This window comes from Leptonychotes weddellii, chromosome 9 (assembly GCF_054177405.1).
Source record: "Leptonychotes weddellii isolate Sample4059 chromosome 9, ASM5417740v2, whole genome shotgun sequence".
Lineage (NCBI taxonomy): Eukaryota > Metazoa > Chordata > Mammalia > Carnivora > Phocidae > Leptonychotes > Leptonychotes weddellii.
The window spans coordinates 104,663,772-104,671,580 of NC_138377.1; positions in this window are offsets into that span (position 1 = coordinate 104,663,772).

The following is a 7,809-nucleotide window of genomic DNA, read 5'->3' on the forward strand; positions in this document are numbered from 1 at the left end:
CTCTGGCACCCGACCCCGGGTGGAGTCTCCAAACCCAGCAGATCCCTGTGGTGCACTCCCGTGTGGCTCCCCCTGGGGGAGGAAGGTGAGTCTCCCTGGATCTGCAGCTTGTTGGGTCCCTGCTGGAGGAGCAGGGGCCCGACTGTGCCGCGGATCACGGTTTATGGCAACCCCGAGCTGAGAGCCCGCGCCTGGGCTCCGCCTCTGCAGCCGGCTTCCCTGCTCCGTTACCTGGGAGCTCTGCTGCACTCAGGCACCCCCGGTCTTTCTGTGACCCCAAGGGTCCTGAGACCACACTGTCCCGTGAGGGTTCCACCCCCTGCTTAGCCACCAGAGTGACGTCCCTCATTGGAGCAGACTTTTAAAAGTTCCGATTTTGTGCTCCGTGGTTCTATCACTTGCCAGAAGCGGCCGATGGAGGCCCCTCCACTGCCATCTATCCTCCCGAATATCACCTCAGATTCACTTCTGCTCACGTCCTACCTTCCAGAAAGTGGTCGCTTTTCTGATGAGAGAGTTGTTGCTCTTCTTTTCTTCGATCTCCTGTTGAGTTTGTAGGTGTTCAGAATGCTTTGATCCCTATCCCGCTGAATTCCTGAGAGGAGACTAAATCCAGGTCTCCTACTCCTCCGCCATCTTGCTCCGCCCCCACCCCGGTCAGTTTTCTATAAAAGACCCACCATAAAAGCCCCCAGTAGCAACCCATTCAGGACTCCTCTCACTCTAGAGAGATTTTTTTTCTTTCTTTTCTGTTCTCACCTTCACTTAATAAACTTTTATTTCACTTTACCCTTTTGTGTCCATGAAATTCATTCTTTGACTCCATGAGACAAGAACCCGGTGACCCAGCAACATTATCAGAATAGATGGAAGGAGAGGGGTCTGCATGCATCTTCAGAAGAGGAAGAAGTTGGAATTTGTCTCTGCAATTTCTGGGCTGGTAGGAAAGGAAGGATAGTCAAATGGTCAGTAATGGCCAAAACTCAGAATGTAGGGATATAGGCAAGGCTCAGAACCACTCTCCAATCCTGATGGGAATGGGGGGGGTGGAGCTTGACAGTTTCACTGTGCACCAAGTAATCCTATGGCACTATTGAGCTAAGGGGCAGACAGGTGGGCAGTGGCTCTCCCATTTTCTTCCCACTGAAATAACATGCTTTTTTTTGATGTGTTCAGCTTGTGCACTTGCTTTTATTTGAGGGCTCTGTGACTAAACCCAGTGCAGAACCCACTACTCCAGCCCTTGCATCTGCCCTGGGGTCATCACCTAGCCTCTCCAATCATTCATAGCAAACCGAATACTCATAGATACTTTAATGAACCTCGTCAGCTGTGTGGAGAAGGTATGTATGCTTATCACTCTGGCTTTACTAATTGTGAGCTCCAAGCCTTTGGCATCCTCCAGCTGTGGGTGGGAGACTCGGACACAAGCCCAAGGCCACCTCTGGTGCTTGTTCAAGGACAACACAGCTCAGACAGCAGGCCTGGCCATCCCTGGGCAGGTCACACTGCCTTCCACATGGAGACAGAAGTTGGCACCACTCTATGTCCTGGAAATCCATCTTGGAAGTGTTAACTTTAAAAATAAATTTTTTTTTCCCCAGCAAAAATATCTGTATTCATGAATACTGGAATTGCAATTCAGGACAAGCAAGCTATGGCAAAGGCATAGGCAAGTCCCACAAACAGAAGAGAGAAGTTGTTTTATGGAGAAGAAGAAGGAAATTGGGAGGGGTTATTTTGAACAAAAGTTCGTTGGAGGAAAGTAAGAGTTCAGGGTGTTGAGGGTTTCTCATTGGCTGAGTTGCAAGAGTTGTCAGTTTCTTGTAGGAGATGCAATATACATCTTGCCCTGTGGGGGTCCTGTAATTTATGACTCTCTCCTGTTGATCCTTCCTGTGGGGATCTGTAATTGATAATTTTTCCTCTAACTGAGGTTGAGTGGCATAGCTCGCCACTTGCAGCTTCCCCTTCTAACATCTAGAGTCCACTTCAGTGAGGTTTCCCTTTATTAATTTTCTCAGGAGATATCCTGGCTCTGCTTCTAAGTAACTACTTTGCATCTCAGTTTGTAACCATCTAGCTTAAGAGTAGCCTCTGAAAACATTTTGAAACTGCATAGGGGAGCCCCCAGAAGCCTCCTAGAGTAGATACCCTGCTGTGTGCCAGCCTGGGGGTAGCAGGGGGTGGTCCTTGCAGAAAAGCACAAGAAATTAAGAGCCTTGTGGCCTGATTCCAGCTATTTCCCACCCCCCACCCTAAGATTTTTTTTTTAGACAGCTGATATAGGTAATGTGATGTCTGTCCAGTTTGACAGCTAGGTCATTTCAAATTGGAATTTCAGAGTTGGTCATTTTATCTTTTTTTTTTGAAATTCCATTTGCTATTCTCATTTATTGAGGGGGGAACAACACAAACTTTCCCTTCTGATTCTCATATTCAAATAAAATTGAATGCCACTAATGGCAGATTATCTGAAAATACTGTGAAAGATGTGTATGTGGATGATGCAGTCTGAGAAATAAACCTCTGGTATGAATTACTCCACTTGAAATAGTCTGCAGTGTAAACACTGTCAGGAGCCCAGGAAATGGGTAAGATTGGTATCTTTCAACATTCTAATTATATTCTATAAATGTTGCTATATTGTTCCCTTTGTTATTTCTGCAAACATAAATATCTATAGTTCCTCTTTGTCTTTCTAGTCTATAAGAATACTATTTTTTCCTGTTACAAGCAAGAGCACTCATGAATGTACAGTTTTGAAAACTTGAGTGGCTCTGGTTTCTCTGGAACAAATGTTAAGCATGACAGGATCAGACCCTAAGGGCAAATAATTAAAAACTTCTTGGTAGAAATGTGCTGTCAAAGTTTAGGTGGAATTGACATGGATGGACCTAATTTTATTTGTTGGAAGTGGGATCAAACCTCACAGATAGGATTTAGCAATGCCTGTTACTGCAGCGTACCATTATTTATCACATTACATGCAATGAAATCTACAGTGTATATGAGGTCTGTGGCCTGGCCAGGATGCAAACACCAGCAGGACACAGAGTGGGGATGGGAATAGGTATTGGTGTTGTTTGGTGTTTGTTGTTCTGAGTAAGGAACAGGTGAGGCTAAGTAGGGAGAGACAGGTAGGGGGTCACTTGAGAAAGCTCACAGTTATCCAAGATGTGGAGAAATAGATGAGATATTAACCAGAGAGAAGGGAACACCTTGTTTGCTCACATGATATTTATAAGAACACCTGTTGTTCGTTCTAAATATAGATAGGATATTCTCATGATATTTACAAATCCACCATGTTATTGACATGAAATTTACCAAGTTCCTTGGTCAGTTTTCTATATACACTGACCATAAAAGCCCTCAGTCGCAACATATTCATGACCCCTCTCACTCCAGAGAGCTTTTTTCTTTCCTATCTATTCTCACCTTCACTTAAATTTTCACTTCACTTCATCCTTTTGTCCCTGAGATTCATTCTTCAACTCCATGAGACAAGAACCCTGCAACCCTGCAACCCTGCAACACTACCATGACCAAAACCACATTTTCGGAACAGTGTGAAAAGGGAGATAAATGGATATAAGTAGGCACTTTTTAAAAGACAGGCAGGCAGAAGGTGCAAGTGAGGACTTTGCAAATGCATCTTAAGCCAGGGGTGGTGCTGGAGAGCTTCTTACAGTGCTGGTGCCTATGCTAGAGCCTTAAAGTCAGCAGGTGGGAAATGCAGCTTTTATTCTGAGCCTGACTTCCTTGCAAGAAACTTGGCTTCTGTGAATACTCCGCATTACCTTTAGAGTAAAAACTAGGCTTACAAAAGAATATTCCCAGAAAGGTCCAGCACTGAAAATTTCTTCTCTCTTCCCCTGAGATCCACCTCCTGTTGTTTCTCAGAACAGATGTTAAGGCATCAAAATGAACAATGTTGCATTATTTGGGGGTGGTTTGCACATTTCTAATCCTCCTAGTTTCCAAGTGTCTGCCACTTCTTTCTAAAGCCTCCCTCTCACCCACACAAACAAGCTGGTTTAGTAGCTGGTAAGTAAACTCTTGCTTACCTTGAAATTTGCAAACCAGAGAAGTCAGTTTACAAAAGAAAGGCTATCACAGCATGTAGTCTATCCTGATTCTTGCTATTCTTCCCAGTTGTTATTAATGTTGTGTGAAGTCACCTGGAATGCTGCATTAGTGAATTCTGAACCTTTGCTTCTAGGTGAAATATAGGATATTAGCTCCCGGTGACCTCTGGTCACGTGTTTGTCAATTAAGTAATATAGAACCTTGTTTGATGTGTATTTCTGTTTAAAGACATTTATTTAACATATATTGTTGAATCATTTATATTGAACCCATCCCCAATAGCACTGAAACTCATGCCTGAATATGAAGCTTATCTGACACATATTTTCTCCATAAGGCACATCACAACCTTTGGCTCTTAGGAATGTTAGGCAGGAGGCTAGGCATGAGCAACAGGAGGATGGACTTTAGACGTCCTGACAGAGAGCCCCAACCAACGACTGCCCATAGACCACCCCATTCCACCCATCTAGCAGTGGGTTTGTGGTTACAACACCCCATTAGAGGAAGAGTTAAGATTGTTGTGCTTGTTGCACTTGTCCTTATTTGATCTACATCTCTAGAATGAAATAATGCTACACTTTCCTACCCCTTGAAGGTACTTTGAATACATCTTGGTAAGGGACATGGTAGCTGGCTGATTATTATATAATCCAGGCCTGTCACTCAAATGTTGTAACCCTGGGACCCACCCCAAAAGAAAAAAACTGACATAAGTCCACAACCCAGAGTTTCTGGGCTGTTGTCTTTCTTGACTGGCCTGCTCCTACCTTGGAGCATACTTTAATAAAACTTTGCTCTGTTTTACTTTTGTTTCAACTGAGGTTTCTTTCCTTTTCCATCTGGTAACAGGAACACTAGACAGCACTTCACCACTATGCTTGGGAGCCATTCTAAATGGTAAAATCAACACAAATCACAAAAATTAAAGAAACATGATACTAAATAGATTGCAAAAAGAACACTTGTTTATAGCATGAAAGCTGAAATTAAAAGGCCTTGTTATGCTTCAGCTGGGAATGTATATATCAGTGATTCAAATTCTTTGCCATGCTCCGAATAACTGGAAAAGGGCAGCGAGTATTGATTTGAGGTTACAAATAACTGTTAGTGAGCAGGTGAATTCACAAATAAGAAATCCAAAAATAATGAGGATCGACTGTATTATGTCAATTACTTACAACTGATGGCCCCAAAGAGTTCTAAGAAAATAAATTCTCTGACATATTTAACTCAGAGACATGTTTTGCTACGAATGAGAGTGGGGTGGGGGGAGGGGTTATTTTCATCTCTTTTTCACATAACCAAATTCCATTGTAATTCTCATAATTTGAATAGTTTTAATTCTCATAATTTCTCATGTATCAGCCTTGAAATTCCTTTGAAGGTGAGGAAGGACAGATTTTTGCTAACCTTAAAAATGAAACAGTTACTTTACCAGCAAAAATGAGTCTATTCAAGACTGACAGAGAATTGTGATTTAAGAAAGCAAAATCATAAGCAAGCCCAACAAACAAGGGAACATTATTTTATGAAGAAGAAGGAAGTTGGGAGGGGTTGTTTTGAAGGAAAGTCCATTGGAGAAAAGTAAGGGTTCAGGTTGATGACGGTTTCTCATTGGCTATGTTGCTGGGGTGTTTGATTTCTTGTGGGAGATGCAATGTCTAGCTTTCTCTGTTGGGGCCTGTAACTGATGATTCTTTCCCATTGAGGATTCTCCCAGTGGGGTTTGTAATTGGCCACTGGGTGTTACAGTTCCCCTTCTGGCCTCCCAATTTCATCTTAGTGAGATTTCCCTTTATTAACACTGTGAAACTTTTTTTTTTTTTTTTTTTTACTTTGAAACGTTTTTAGATCCCCTTTTTTTGGGGGCAGGCTCTTCCTCCATATAGATGGAAAGTCTGTATGAAACACATACCAGGAGAAAGCATAGGTGTTGAGCACAGGGCTCTGGTGCTGCTATCTAAGTTGTATACCTCAGTGGGCTCTGCATCCTCCCTGTGCCTCAGTTTATTCACTTATGAATGGAAATAATAGTACTGCTAGATAACAACGAATCTATACTTATGTAAAGACAGATTTTATCCTAGGGTATTGTTTCATTTAGGGGAAGGAGCCATTGCAATAGGGGGAATGCTCTGACCATGAGATCTTGAAGATGCCAGGTCCTGCCTTACCTACCCTGAAGGGCAAAAGGGAGGCCAGAAAGGAGTCTTCAGTGTGGCCAATGGCATAAATGGTGCTGAAATACCTGGGTTTTGGAGTCTGAAAAGTCTGCTCCTTAGTGCAGAGTAAGCTTCCCTAAGTCTCAGCTTTCTCAGCCATAACATGAGGTATTGATTCCTGCATGGTGGGGCTGTGGTAAGGAACTCTGGGACAGTGCTGGGATGCCATAAGATGAGTCATAATAAATAGTCATAAGACGATTAACAGTAGTCTGAAAAAAGATGCTTTCTTGAATGGACTGTGCTAGACAAGCACTGCATATTAGGAAATTACCAAATCCAATGCAATTTGCTGGCTGCTGTGTCCCCATTTCTTTTCATGGACCCGATCTTGTGGGCTGCCCTGTGCACAGGGGGACAGGTAACAGCAGTTTAGTGAGGGTATCTGCAGAGCATTTTTATTATTAAAATTCATTTAAAGGGTTCATTGTGTCCATTAAAAAATATATTTCTGGCTGAAATTGGAGGAGAAATTGCTGAAAACCCACTATGTTTTCTTCTAAGAGCATTTCATTTGGAGAGATAATGGCCTGAATGCCTAGAATTTAACATCAATCTTCAAGAACAGACCATGAAAATACTGTGTGCAGAGGAGATCTGATTCTTTTTGAGTTATACTACTTTGAGTTCTTAGCCTTGAACTTAGAAAATCTGAATTTTGAATTAAAAAGGAAAAGACCTTTTATCCATTCATTTCTACGAAAGGTATTAGTGTAATCTGTTCTGTTCCTGTAGGGTAAAGATTAGCCTGTAGGCACAATTGTCATTAATTCCTAGTACTTCAACAGATATTTGTTGAGTGCCTGTTTTGTGGCCAAAGCTTCTTACGTGTCCTTTTCCATCTGGTTCTGTGTTTAGCACAGAACAGTCCATATTTAACAGCTTCATTGTAACAGAGGCCTGGTGGCTCCTTAGAGAACTGAGGCTTCCGGGCCTCATAATACCCTCTGCTAACAGTATTCCCTGGTTTCTCAGAAGGATACTCTTAACTTGGATAAATTAGTGTGCAGCAGCAGGGCAGCAGGGGTGGGTGTGAGAGGCAGTCTAGTCTGTCTTCTCTTCTGAATCACTGAGGAAAAGGTCATTTCAAAACATACTTTTAAGAAGAACATTTGTTTTGGAAAATAGACACAGCTAAAACCTTGCAGCTTCTATGAGTCCTTTGGTCTTTGGTGATCAAATGACCTGAAAGGCAGGTGGAGTTTCAGCAACTTGCTGTTTGGGCCTTTGATCTGCTGCTGGAGCTGCTGCTCTTTCTCTGATTGCACATGGATGGAGTAGCTCAATTGGTGTTCGGTTGGTTTAATGGCCAACTTGCTCTGTTATTTTCCTTTTATAAACAATTAGAGAGTAAGAGAACAAAGTCTCTTTCTCACCCAAAAGGTTAGTTGTGTTCCAAGGTGTAAGACAGAAGACTTGTCTTTGGGGATCCTTGCTTTCTTTCTGTGTCTTCCCTCCTACTTCTCATTCTTTCCTTTTCTTCTCTTCAGCA